We start from the raw sequence: 16,119 nt of genomic DNA, 5'->3' as shown, positions 1-16,119 counted from the left end.
ATGTTCTGGGTTTATATAGTGTGTGTGTATATATATGTATATATAGATTATGTGTGTGTATATATATATATATATACACACACACATATGTGTGTATATATATGTATATATAGATTATGTATATATAGATTATGTGTGTGTATACATATATATATATATATATACACACACACACACACACACAAGGTGACCCAAAAAAAAGGGCCCCAACTATAATTAGGCCGTGTTTCTTACTGTTTTGTCCGAATGAAATGAAACTTTGGTCATAACTAGTTTATTATATTCAAATCATCACATCAAAACACTAGGGTCTTTGGCCTTTTTTCTTTGTTGACTGTAAAATGGTCAGAAAAACAATTGAATATCTTGTTTTTTTGGGGTCACCCTGTATATATATATATATATATATATATATATATATATATATATAGGTTATATGTGTGTGTGTGTGTATATATATATATATATATATATATATATAGACTATATATGTGTGTGTGTCTACATACAGGGTGTCCAAAAAGTCACTCAAGGGTTTTGAACTTAAATAGATTCTTTATTTTTTTTTTTAGCTTTCCATAATTTTAACACAATCTGACTAAGATATTGGAAAATTAAATAAAAAAAAAAAAAAAAAAAATGGAAAATTCAAACAATCTTTGTTTATGACAAAATAAGATCTTTTAAATGTTGACCTTTTCAGCTTCGCACATTTGTGCTCTTTCCAAAACATTATTTATGACAGATGGCAAAATCTCTGGAATGCGATTTAACTCCCTTATTTTGTTCCTGATGTTTTCCTTCAATTCTTGCAGGGTTTGAGGTTTAACGTTTTGAGGTCTTCTAGCTCACGGCATTCCAATCATATTGCTGAAAAAGCTTCAACCAGAACTAGCTCCCATACTTACAAAGTTGTTTAAACATTGCTTTAAGGAGAAATGCTTCTCAACACCTGGAAAACTTCATCAGTCTGTGTTGTATTTAAAAATTCTGGAGACTGGTCATCTTCTACTAAGTGGAGACCAATCAGTCTTCTGTGCGTCATGAGTAAGTTGCTGGAATCTGTGATAAACAGAGAAGTGATGTGCAATATGGTTTCCATTATGCGAGATCTGCAGCTGATGTACTGTTATAACACACAGGATTAGTGAATCTCTCGACAGGGGCTTTGTTTCTAGAGCAATAGCTCTTGACATACCAAAGGACTTTAGAGTATAGCATAAAGATCTACTTCCCAAGATCACCAATTAGGGAATAGCTGGAAATGTTCTTTCAATTAAGAAATCCTTTCTCTCTGATAGACTTATAAGCGTAGTCGATGGACAGAAATCAGAAACTCAGAGTATTAATGCTGGCGTCCCTCAAAGTTCCATCCTGAGCCCAACTCCCTTCCTGATGTTTATCAATGATCTTCTAAATCACATTCTTAAATCATTCATAGACATTTATGCAGACAACACCACAATCTATGGCAACACTTCAAAAGCCAGCAATGACCAAAATTTTTACTGATTCTCTCTCTTCTGATGTAGAGGATGTGGTGCAATGGGGAAAAAGGTGGCTGATTAATTGCAATGCATTAAAAACTAAGCTGCTCTCTTTTCATCATAATCGTTCTGACCCCCAGCATACCCCAACTGAAATGAATGGCTTTCATCTTAGGGAAGCTCCATGTCTTGACAAGCTTCTTGAACTGACTTTCACTCCAGATCTAAAATGGAACACGTACATCAAACAATTTGTCAAGATCACTGGAAAAATGCTTGGATCACTGTATCACTCCAGTAAGTATCGCACTGCCGATGCAATCCTCTATCTGTATAAGAACCAGGTACACCCTAAAATGGAGTATTGTTGCAACATCTTCACAGAAATTGCTCAGTGCACCCTACCCAGCTTTGATAGAGTTCGAAACTGGCTTCGAAACCTACTAGATGATGCCCTTTTCTCTTCTCTGCAACCTCTTTCCCACAGAAGAGACGTTGCGAGCCTGTCTTGATTTTCATGGCAAATGCTCAACTGAACTCCAATCTATGGTTCCCTCTTGCCAAACTTTCACAAAAAAACATTAAACTAGCTACAAACATTGTACGATTTCCCCCACTCTCTAACTGAGCTTAAATCTAAACGCAGGTTCCATGAATAAAGCTGCTTTCCCAGAACTGCCCGCCTGTGGCACACTGTTCTGCTGACCTGCTTCTCGGTTGAATACAACATGGACACCTTCAAATCCAATATTAACAAGTTCTTGTTGAGCCGTCCCCACAAATAATCAAATTTTACCCAATTTAGACCATTAATGATTACTACACTACCACATTACATTCATTAACCCTTATCCTCGAGTGGCCCTCGGGCCTTGATAAGTGGTGACTCCCAAGTAATATGTGTATGTGTGTGTGTGTGTATGCATATATGTATGTTATGTGTGTATATATATAAATAGACAGATGTGTCCTCAGTCTTCATTGATGCATCTGGGAGAAGGAACACTAATGTAAAAATCTGAGGTCTACTGTCTGCTCTGTTCTGTGGCAGCTATTGTACTGACTGAGATTAGCAGTTGTACCAAAAAGTGTGGTTGGTTCTGCACAAAGCCTTCACCACTATAAGCAAATCATCTGTGTGGATTTCTGAGCAAGTTAGTTGTTCTGGCGGAACTCATACATAGAAATCGACAAGAGAGTTCATCCTATGTACGCACATAACCGATATGTAAGATTTGTTGTTGGTGTTTTTTAGCGATATTAACAACTTCCAACATATACCTATGGACATGCATGTTTCTAGCTTTTAGCCGTCGTCAGCATCGGTTTGGATCAAACTCATGACCCCAGTATCCGCAGTTTGATACTGTACAAATGTGCCATGGTCAATCACCACTGGAATACACGATTTTTTCAGAGCTTTTTTAAAATTTAAGATTTGTTGTTGGCGTTTTTTTTTTAGCAATATTAACAACTTGGACATGCTGTTATTTTTTTTTTCCAATACATTAGCATTTTTTTTTAAAGAGTTATAAACTCTTTATGTTATTCATATGTATATATGAATGAATCACCCTTATTTTTATGGGACGTATTTATTTATTTTAAATGTTAAATATTATTTTATTATTTACATGCATAAAAGTATATATATATATATATATATATATATATATATATATATATATATATATATATATATATATATATATATATATATAACCGTATCTCTATAGATTTATTTCATATCGAAACTATAAAACAGTGACTAATTCACAAAGTAGTTTTAAGTAGAGTTGGGCAATATGACAATTTTAGACCAAGTTTATTCACCCCCCACCTCCCGCCTATTTCAGTATCTAATTGTTTTTTTAATTGAATATTTTTTTCTTTCTACGCCATTAATTTTGTGTAATGCAGATTAGTTTTTCCACATCTTATAGGATTATGTCACTATTTCAATAAGGATTTGGTTAATTTGTGACTCCATTTTTTTTTTAAGGGATTAGCTGTTGAAATATGCGTCACAAATCGCCACCTACAGTAAACAAGTGGCCTTTTATTGAAAGAGGGGTTGCGAATGTTCTGTCACATTTAGTACTTGGCCAACAAGGTGGGGTTTAATAGGAGACAAGTGTGTAACGATATGATTTTTTTTTTTATTCTTTTTTTAAAATATAATTAAATAATATAAAAAAAAAAATTAAAAAAGTAAAGATAATTTAGTTTATTCACTAGAATTTTCAAAAATAATTTGGAACAAACAGACATTTTGAAGAAGCTATTATTAGACAAACGCTTATTTAAGGATGCCTAAAAATTGAAGCACAGTGAGATAATTGAAACAAAATTAGCAGCTTTAGTAGCAAATACAATAAAATACAAAAATAGTTGAAATGCAAAATCCTGTTTTAAAAACAATTTAAAAAAGTAAAAAGATTGAATTAAGCCTGATTATTATTATTATCATTAGTAGTAGTAGTAGTAGTAGTATTCATGTTCACTAAGAAAATTATCTTCCATATTTTCAATCATGTAATTGTTGTTTTTTTATTTGTTTATTCATATTGTGAAATAAGTTGATTTCATTATAGTTACATTTTTTAAAATATAAGAAGAAAAAAAAGAAGAAAAAAAAAACTATCCAAAAATTAAAACAAAATAAACTTTTGTAAATGCAATCACACATGCTCGTTTGAAATTTAATAAAATAAAAACTAATGGCATCAGGAATTTAACCAATCAGATTCAAGGCTAAATGGAACCGACCTTCCAATGGACATAGCCAGTTATAAAGACTTCATCTAAATATATTCATGAGAAAGGGAAACTGTTTGAAATGACATTGAACAAAAGAGAAAAACAACGAGACACCTAATGGTCGCGTATCTGTCTGTAGCCGATAGAGAGACAAACAGCCATTTCCCATTTTATAAAATACAAATGATACATAAGCAGTAGTGGATTTAGAGATCGCTGAAAGAGAAATCCTAACAGCCAAAGTGGTGAAATAATCAAACATGGCTAACAACTCATATTATTTCGACTAGTGTTTTCATCTTCAGTGTTATTTTCACAATGTTTCGCCCAATGTAATCTTCCACCTTCTTCAGGTATATCTTGTCAAATGTTGGAGTCTTTAGATTCAAGGTTCCCAAAATTCGTACAAAGGGATGTAGTGTAATGGATACTCATTATACAATAGCGAATTACTTCGGACTTCTGCCTGGTTATAGTTAATGGAACAAGAGCATGCTACCACCATGGATTAAATAAATGGTTCTGTTCAAAATTTTGTACAGACTTCCGAGTTTCACAGAAAGATTCTCCAAGTTCAACAAGTCGGAGGTTATATTGACTGAAACATTGTGAAAATAAAACTCAAGATAAAAACAGTAGTCCAATAATCCAAAACATCAATCTTCATCTCAAAATTTCCAAAGCACAGTTAACAATAATTTTGACTGTGTGCGATTGTTATGACTCCAATGATGACCGCTCGCTTATGCTATACAGATGAAAAAGACCTTATTTATCAGACGATACAAAAAATAGAAAGCAACTGAGATGAGAAAATGGAGAAATTGAAATTCTATCAAATAGAAAATTAATTCTTTAATTTATTCAAAAGAGAGTATGAAATATATAACAGTGTCGGCAATAAAATGAACAAACGGGTTGGAAATTCGAAGATTGTGTTTTCAAAGTTCTAAGAAAGTTAGTGAAATGCAAAATAGAAAATGTCCAAACAATTCCTTACTCATGAAAAAATATCTAGTTTATTTTGTTTTAAATTTTTCCATTTTCAAGACACGCCTGTCAAGTTTTTTGTTTGTATCACTTGACCAAATCTAAATGCATTTATGCCTACTTCCTTCAGCACATTTATGGCAATATTATATATTCACATGTATAGGACAAACCCTTTGCTTTTCATGCATTTCACTGATAAATATGAAATACTTTATTCATCCATGTTGATATTTATATATTAGTGATGGGACAATTGTAAATTTTTTCTCCCAATTCCAATACAATTACCAGATCTGTTCTTAATTACCAATTCCGATTCTACTAAAATCTCTAAATACTTAGTTATAGGACGTGTAAATTTTCGGATTACTGTAAAAACAAAAAGAAAAAAAAAAATGCAATATGTACATATATTTTCATAAACATACACTTGTGGATTGTGATTTATAGATATTAGTTTTACTGGTTGTTTAAAATCAATAAATATTTATAATTGGTGCCAACAGTGATAAATAAAGTTAAAAAAATAAAAAATAAAAAAATAAAAAAGAAGCATTCAAAAGAATAGTTTTTGGCATCTGAAAACAGGGACAAAATTTTCCGATTCTGATTCATCAACCCAACACTAGGGTTATGGAAGAAATAACGGGTAAACCTACACTCCTCCCGATATAAATAGAGGATATATAAATGTCATATAAAACTTTAAACTCACAAACTTTCATAAAAATTAATAAATCTACACAAACTTATAATTATGCACACTACTTGTCTCTGTTCTGATAAAAATTTCAGCCTAATCTTGCCAGAACTATAGATCTACTCAACCTGAATATTCTTCCATCAAGTCTGCAGATGTAGCCATACCAACACTATGGATTTATGGAGTTTACCAATTTTCAATCAACTTCATAAAGTGGATCTTATTATTATTTGACTACATCTTTGTTCATGGACATAATTTCAAATATACTTTTTTGTATTTTCATACTTTTTTGAACAATGATCTCTTCCGAACTTTATAGTTTTTAATTTTTTGTGCTAACCAGCTAATAGCAAGTCTATAAAAATTTTATTTTGTTATTTTCTTCTGAAGAAAAAGACACATTTGTGAAATTTCATGGAATAAAGGAAATAATATATTCTATCTTGTATTTGAATAATAAATTTTGCAACTGTCAGTTTGCATAATTTAACTCCTTTCTCACTCTCTCTCTCTCTATATATATATATCCTCTCTCTCTCTCTCTATGTGTATATATATATATATATATATATATATCCTCTCTCTCTCTATATATATATATATCCTCTTTCTCTCTCTCTCTATATATATATATCCTCTCTCTCTCTCTATATATATATATCCTCCCTCTCTCTCTCTCTATATATATATATATCCTCTCTCTCTCTCTCTATATATATCCTCTCTCTCTCTATATATATATATATCCTCTCTCTCTCTATATATATATATATATATATATATATATCCTCTCTCTCTCTCTCTCTATATATATATATATATCCTCTCTCTCTCTCTCTATCTATATATATATATCCTCTCTCTCTCTTTATATATATATATCCTCTCTCTCTCTATATATATATATATCCTCTCTCTCTCTATATATATATATATATCCTCTCTCTCTCTCTATATATATATATATATATCCTCTCTCTCTCTATATATATATATATATATATCCTCTCTCTCTCTCTCTCTCTATATATATATATATCCTCTCTCTCTCTCTCTATATATATATATATATATATATATATCCTCTCTCTATATATATATATATCCTCTCTCTCTCTCTCTCTATATATATATATATATATATCCTCTCTCTCTCTATATATATATATCCTCTCTCTCTCATATATATATATCCTCTCTCTCTCTCTCTCATTTATATATATACCCTCTCTCTCTCTCATTTATATATATACACCCTCTCTCTCTCTCATATATATATATATATATATATATATATATATATACCCCCTCTCTCTCTCTCATATATATATATACCCTCTCTCTCTCATATATATATATATATATATATATATATATATCCTCTCTCTCTCATATATATATATATATATATATCCATATCCTCTCTCTCTCATATATATATATATATATATCCATATCCTCTCTCTCTCATATATATATATATATATATATCCATATCCTCTCTCTCTCATATATATATATATATATATCCATATCCTCTCTCTCTCATATATATATATCCATATCCTCTCTCTCTCATATATATATATCCATATCCTCTCTCTCTCATATATATATATCCATATCCTCTCTCTCTCATATATATATATCCATATCCTCTCTCTCTCATATATATATATCCATATCCTCTCTCTCTCATATATATATCCATATCCTCTCTCTCTCATATATATATCCATATCCTCTCTCTCTCATATATATATATATATATATATATATATATATATATATATATATATATGAGAGAGAGGATATATATATATATATATATATGAGAGAGAAAGAGGATATATATAGATATGAGAGAGAGAGAGAGAGGATATATATAGATATGAGAGAGAGAGGATATATATAGATATGAGAGAGAGAGGATATATATAGATATATATGAGAGAGAGAGAGGATATATATAGATATATATGAGAGAGAGAGAGAGGATATATATAGATATATATATGAGAGAGAGAGGATATATATATATATATATATATATATATATATATATATATATGAGAGAGAGAGGATATATATATATATATATATATATATATATATATGAGAGAGAGGATATATATATATATATATATATATATATATATATATATATATGAGAGAGAGAGGATATATATATATATATATATATATATATATATGAGAGAGAGGGAGGATATATATATATATATATATATATATATATATATATATATATATATGAGAGAGAGGATATATATATATATATATATATATATGAGAGAGAGGATATATATATATATATATATATATATATATATATATATATATATATATGAGAGAGAGGATATATATATATATATATATATATATATATATGAGAGAGAGGATATATATATATATATATATATATATATATATATATATATATATATGAGAGAGAGGATATATATATATATATATATAGTAATTTATAAAATATATATGGCGATTAAGCTACACTGAATATTCTGCGTTTCATCCACTGTAGGATTCGTCAGGCTTGTGCGCGAATTTTGTGGTTGCTTCTTGTTTTTATATATGTTGAGGATTTCTAGTTAGCCAATCAGCTTTCTAGTATCCACCGCGCCCCCTCCTATCAGCCAATGGGCATGCATTTTATCGAACAAAGGATCTGTTTTAGAACTAGGTTAGTGGTTTAAGATAGATCTTTTCCCTCTTTTTTTTTTTTTTTATATTTATGAATATACCTATGTGTATACACACACATGCACACATATATATATATATATATATATATATATATATATACATATATGTGTGATCGTTTATGTATATTCATGTTTATTTAATTTATTTATTTGTTTTTTTTTCTATTGTTATTGTTAGTTTTAAAGCTATTTTGTATCGCTATCCTAGAGTAAGTTTTATTTTGTGAACACAGTTGTTTGCTATTTCTCGTCTACAGTTTAATAGATTTTGAGGTTCTTTAAAGTACAGGATAGCAAATTTTTCATGGAGGCATAATTTACATGGGTCGTCTAAATGTCTGCACGTGGTAGCTTGTCTCATTATTTTCCATTCGACTACCGGCGAATGTCCGCTTTCTTTGAGTTCCCAGTATTTATTCGCGAGTGTTGTTTTTATACGGTGTTTTTTATTTTTGAAGGTACTTTTGTGGTCATAGTATCGGGTTTTAAAATCTAAGGAAGTCATGCCTATGTAATATTTCTTGTTATTCGGGTTTTCTTTCGCAAATATTGTTGCTTGATAAACTACACTTTTTGTTAGACATTTATTTTGGACTGGGCAAATCGTGCGGTGTCTACAATTGCATTTATCTTGTTCGTTATTAGTATTATTATTTATGGTATGGTTGTTCTTGTCCGGGGTTGGTTTGTTATTATTATTATTATTGTTATCATTATTATTATAGAACAACCATACTGGAGATTTCAGAGTTTAACCAGACGCATGTGAAGGTCATAGGTTACAATCTGCTGAAACATTATGAGATTAACATCCGAGTAATAAAAATAATACAGAATTTGTATTCTTGGTCTGTTTTTTGGCATTGTTTTGGATATTCAAACATCTATATTATATTTCTCTTAATCTGTCTGTCTGTTACACTTTTTTCTTTTTTTTGAAACTAGTAGGCTAATCTGGCTAAATTTTTGTACAGATCTTTATGCCGCGAACTATGTATTATGGTATCTGTTCAATGCAGAGTTAGGGACTAATAGTGATAAATATTTAATGTGTAATGGAGCACAAATTTAACCTTATTCAATTTGGAATAAAGCAATCATTCTAAGTCATAAGCTATAAGTTTTGCCCGGTTTTAACAAGCTAAAAAGTCTACTGCATAATATAGTCATCCACATACAGTACTGTTTTGCTGTTTCACAGCTCATCAGTGCGTCTAGACAAGCAACTACCTCAAGCCAGGATCGAAACCCGACCGCCCATATGACAGTCGGAGCTTCTAACCGTTGCACTATTCGGCTGCTGCGATGTGGACAGTGAATTAACAATGTTTTGACATTGTTCAAATACCTAAGCTCAATTTGTTTACACAAAGAGCATCACTTCATATGCTAATAGTAATTTGTATATCACTTCCCAATATGCTCAACCCAAGATAGGGAGCATATATATCTATATATCTATAAAAGTGAAAGTGTCTCTGTGTCTGTGTGTGTACATTTCTCTATGCAATAACTCTGTCAATTTTTAGTCTACAGACTCGAAATTTGATATACAGGGTACTGAGATTTGGGAAAATCGATGTGATTAATTTTTGGCCAGAAATTTGGCGATTAAGGGGTCAAAGTTCAACAATTTGACCTTTGAGAACTCTACCAAACTCCTCCGACAATTTTGGGTCTAAACACTTGAAATTTTAGATATAGGTTCCTTGGACATGGATCTAACTCCATAACTCGATTTGAGCCCAAAACAATAAATTTTAAGGGGTCATAATAGGGGTCAAAGTTAAAAAAATTGACCGCTTTTTTTTTTTTTTTTTGCTCAACATACACCTCCAAATACCTGGGAAACACCGGGCACTCATACTAGTATATATATAAATTCCTTTCATAAATAGGATATTTTAACTTCTTGCCTTTTTGTGCATTTCATCAATTAATATCTAATAACGTTTTCACATTTTACCATCATCATCAGTTTAAGAGATGACAGTTTTTGTTTTCAGTAAGTTCTCAGAAATCAACGAACCCCTTCCTGGATTTATCATTTTATTTCTATATCAGTTACATAGATATCTGTGTGTTCAATAAAGATTCTCCTCTTCTTCTCAAATGACAAGTTAGCAAAGATTTGAAGAATATTCATTTTCTTTTCCTCAACTGACCAGTTTACTATGTCCATCTTTATTTTGGTCTCTTGGTTTTACAAAATTCCAGGAAAAGAATTCATGTGGTCTGGTGGAGAATCAACCATCGTTCTGTTACTTGAGATAACATCAATAGAAGGTGCACCATTCCTCATATGAGCTAATATATAGCCATGTTGAGAGGGATCTTATTTTGGGCTTCGAATACCATGTTATTTTGAATATTTAGTCAGGGTTTACTTGTAGGTTAAATTATCCGCATGTTAGATTATCCTGATAAACCATTGTAAAGAGAGACCAAAGACATTCGAGAATTCTCTCTAGTAGGTAATCCAAACAGAATGCAGAGGTTTTTGATCAAACCAAAAGTAGCAAAGAGAATATGTTGTAACTTGTAGCATAATAAAATCACATAAGATTGTGTTGAAAATATTGAACAAAATATTAACAGCATTAATACCACCAAAAAAATAAAGAGAAAAAAAACTAAAAGAAAGTAAAAACAAAAAAGCAACAGTCTTCTTAAAAAAAAAGGTGTATTACACTAAAAAGTCTCAGAACAAAAAAAGATTCAAAATTTTCTAATGTTTTCAAATTTTCATATTGATAAAAATTACTCTAGCGATAATGCAATTTCCCTTTCACAAAAAGAATGTTAAGTATTTACTTACAATTGTGCGTCAAATGTCAACAGCGCAACTTTTCATGTAAAATCCGTCCAATGTGAAATGACAATCAAGGCATGGCGATGATGGAGAGTATAGATGCCCATGTACACAATCTCAAAAGAAAATGGAACATTTGTGATTTTTTTCTAAGTGCCACCTGAAAAAAAAAAAGAAAAGAAAAAAATATATGAATAAAATGAGAAAAATTAATGGATTTCTAGGAAGAGAGAAATACCAGAGAAAAAAAAATATATAAGAATTTGTGGAGAAAGAATAAAAGTGGAAAATATCAAAAAGATTTTGCTGGAATGTAAAATATTGATCATTTTTACACAAGGAAAATATCCTTCTACATCTAAATGAAATATGTACAGATGTGCATATCTATACAATCATGCACACATACACAAGTGTGCATATGCAAAATGATCTGTAAAAAAATATAAATTTTAAAAGGAATGTAAATTGACATTAGCCATGTACTTGCATATGAAGCAAAAATCTTCATATATACGGCTTTGCTTTTATTTTGATCATGTGTTTAAATTTTCTATTTTGTGTCTAATCTGTGCTAAGGATTTTATTTCAATAAAAATTTGTATGGTCTCAAAAACAATAGTACATAAATTAGTTATTTATGTTGAATTCTTGGAGCTTATTTAAATGATTTTTTCATAAATCATATTACATATATCTACTATTATATAAAAGTCACTTTTGTGTGTTTGTGCGTGTGTGAGAGAGTTCCTTCCTCACTGATTCTGAAACAGCTGAGCCTATCTTTTGCAAATTTCACACAAAGCTCATTTATATGTCTGGCAGTGTCCTTAGATATGTTCTGTACAGAAATTCATCCGATAAGTATTGAAAATCAAAAAAAAAAAAATTGATCTTAAAAATAGCTTTTCTTTTTCATGGATAAAAAAAAAAAATTTTACAGAGAAATACATTACGTTACGCCAAGGAAGATAATCAAATTTCAGCAAACCATTTCTTCTTAAACAGATTTATTATAATCTGGAGATATAGCTTTGTGTTAGCGCATTTAACTACAGATTGAATGATCTCCTGTTCAAGCCCGTGTGTACTTCACTATTTTATTTTGATTTTTTCTTAATAATGAGTTCAATTTACGATAACATGTATCATTTAAAATCGACACAAATCATTTCTTAGTTTGCATATTTTAAAACTAAATAGTAATCAGTAGTGACGTTTCCAGGGAATACATTGTAAAGCCTCAATATCAATTGATGTAATATTGTAAACAAACACAGATGGAATTTGATAAACAGCATTATCATTATTTTTTTTAAACTATTTCTTTGCGAATTAATCTACCGGATAAATTATTCCTGGTAATATATAATAATCAATAGAGGATTGATTCTATAATAATACATACGCAATTTGCATAAATTAAAATATCATGTTTAAGCATATTGTATGACTAGGCAATGCCAGGCTGCCAATTAATATATATATAATTATTTTACTATAATAATTAAATACCTACAGACACTAGTGTTTCATCCTTTCGGGAATCTTCAGTGCAGGGTGTCACGATTAATACCAGTCGAACGATTCGAACCCCACATCACGAGACATCTCTGTATATATATATATATATGAGACGTGTGTGTGTGTGTGTATATATATATATATATATATATATACACACACGTGTGTGTGTGTGTATTGTTGTGTGCATGCATATGGACAATGTATTCTGTACAAATATACTGACACAAATCCAAATCTTATATTAGTAAGAAATATATCTGAACACGAAATAAAAATAAATAACATAAATACTAGACCACCCATATCATGTCAGGTCAATATTTATTGCCTATATAATTAATAAAATAGAAGATTTTTTTTCCATCAGAAAAAAAAAATAGCAATAAAAACAGACACCACATAAATTCAATATGGCTAAACTACCTGATATAGGTTTTGCAGATATCAATTGATTTCATTCAATATCGTAAATTCCTATAATACTTCTGAGGATAGTCACTCTTGCAGACAGGTCATATTTACAGGTGGTAGCATGATAGTTAATCATTATTTTCTCCTCTCACTTTTTCAGTCGACACCAGGAACTTTGATAGATTTTTTATATATTTTTTGCAACCCTGCTGTTTTTATTTACCTTTTTTATTCTGTATATTTAACATTCACTCATTATGGCTACTCCACGGAAACACAAATTCCTCCCTTCAGAATTATTGGCTGTTTACATACGTTTATCGGATTTAAGGAATATAAGATTAAGGGAATTTTGAATGGTTATGAACAACTATCAGGAATTAAACAACATGGCGCCATCCAAGAAAATCACAAACAATTGAATAACAAAACCTAAAATAATATCTACCTTTGTACACTTATTTCTGCCTCATTAAAGGAATCGGATATCATAACTGACATTTTAAAAAATTCCTTATCTTTTATTATTGTCGTTGTTGTTGCTGCCATTGTCATTTGTCGTGAATTTTAGGCAAACATTAAAATATATATAAAAAAATATTGCGACAGAAAATGCAACAGTATCTGAAACATGCTAAAATAACATTTTTATTTAGAAAGCTATTCTTAAAATGGAAGGTAACAGCTTTTTGTAACTATTCTGTGCTTTCACCTAACATTTTAATAAAGAAAAATTATCATATAAACTAAAATTTCACATGAAGATCGCATCTAAAAAAGTAGTTGGTCTACATAAGCACAAAAAATATCTACATCAACACAGCAAATCAAGATTGCGTAAAACGAAGGATTGCTTTACTCAGACTTGGAACAAAACATGGCATTGGTTATGGCCGCCTTTGGCTAACAGTTAATGCTAGTGACCAACAGTTGTTAAGGCAGCCAGTGCTCACCAGATATTGCGCATAAAACCAATACCTGTAAGTAATCACCCCAAAGCAGCAGTAACTGCCTCAAAACAACTGCCATGAAGTGACAATAACCACCTTAAAAGTGTACTGACCACTAGTTACCACCAATCACCGTCATAACTTCCAATGACCAACAGTGCCTGCCAATTGATGGCAGTGCTGACAATTAGGCGATTTCTGCCTGTGCCAGCCAGTGTCTGCTCCTATCATGAAGTGATAGTATCCAGCTTTAAAAAAAAAAAAAATAAAAAAAAAAAAGCATCAATCACAGTTACCATCATTCACCTTCATAACCGCATGTGCCTGCCACTGGATGACAGTGTCCAACAATTGAAGATAGGCAATTTCGTTTCATAGCAGTCCAATGGACACATACACTGGTTATGATCGACAGTGATTGACAATCACCGATAGTTGCAAAGGAAGTCAGTACCCACCAATAAACGCAAATAACCACTTTAAAACGTCAATGATCATTAGTGCTCGCTATTGAAGATAAATAATTTCATTTCAAAACAGTTCAATAGAGGCTGATACTGGTCATGGCCGACAATAAGTGACAGTGAATACCAGGAACTAAAAGTGACATTTGTAAAAGCAGTCAGTGCTTGCAAATAACTGCCTCAAAACAGCATTAATTGCCAGTGAGCATCAGTGCCCACCACAGGCATCCAGTGACAGCCAGTAGATGGCAATGCCCAACAATACCCAACAGTTAAAGACAGACAATTTTAGTTCAGAGCAGTCCAACAGAGGTGAACACTGGTCATGACTGCCAATAACCACTAGTAAACGTCAATACTTGCAAGTAACCACTCCAAACCAACACTAATCCCCAGTAATTATCAATGCTGACAATGTCTTCCGTTAGCTGCCACTGCCAAACAATGCTCGACAGTGGAAGCAAGATGACTTCATTTTGGCCATGATCGCCAGTGCCCGCTATTTCCCAGGGCCAACAATGGACCCCACTAGCAACCATAGTTTAATTTGTTTTCAGGAGATGGGGGTCTTTTACTAAATCTATTCTGGCTTTGTTATATTTCCAACAGGCAACGCCAGTACATGTGTTTTGCTAGTTATATATATTTTCGCTTTAATTCCCCTCAAACAACACTGAGATAAAAGGGAATACAGTGAATTTGGGATCATACCTACAGAGATATCCAAAATGGAGAGTTGAGCAATAGAAGTTTGTTTACATTAAATTCCTGTATGCTGATGCAGTTAAGGAAACAGAGAGTAGGGAATGAATTCTAAATGCTAGCAGTTTCAGGAAAGAGGCTATTAGAGTAGAAATCCTCCCAGCACAGTGAAGAGTGGAATTTTGCCAATTGTTGGATCGATTGAGGGTTATTTATGTCAAGAGGATAACAGTGCAACAAGTTTATATATGGATAGAAATAGAAAAGGAAAATAAAGATGGCTGAAAGTTTTTAGTGTTTATTTTTTGGAGAGCAATAGCTAACACAGGAGGGAGAGAAAGACTAGTATTCTCTTAACTAATTAATTATCTTATTAAAGAATAAATAAATAGACACAGCAAACAGAAATCTTGGTGAGGGGGGGGAGACATTTCGCTTTTAGCGATCATCAAAGTTTTCTTTTAGTTATAACCACATTATTGGCAATCTACTTTGTGCATTTCTCATAGGCAAATGATTTAAGCCTTAGTTTCTTTGCCAACCTCAATACTCATGGCATCATGCAT

General features: G+C 31.2%; 1 protein-coding gene across 1 annotated transcript in view; it reads right to left on the bottom strand.

Annotated features, from left to right (window-relative positions):
• LOC145293254 (TNF receptor-associated factor 6-like) overlaps nt 1–16,119 on the bottom strand; it is a 188,780-nt gene that overhangs the window by 134,153 nt on the left and 38,508 nt on the right. Inside the window, exon 2 of the mRNA XM_080139832.1 lies at nt 11,506–11,659. The gene's annotated coding sequence lies outside the window, so the exon portion shown is untranslated. The remainder of the gene's footprint in view (nt 1–11,505; nt 11,660–16,119) is intronic.

This window comes from Euprymna scolopes, chromosome 14 (assembly GCF_053919585.1).
Source record: "Euprymna scolopes isolate OS-2025 chromosome 14, ASM5391958v1, whole genome shotgun sequence".
In the NCBI taxonomy this organism is placed as follows: domain Eukaryota; kingdom Metazoa; phylum Mollusca; class Cephalopoda; order Sepiida; family Sepiolidae; genus Euprymna; species Euprymna scolopes.
This window is presented reverse-complemented; position numbering and strand designations above follow the sequence as displayed.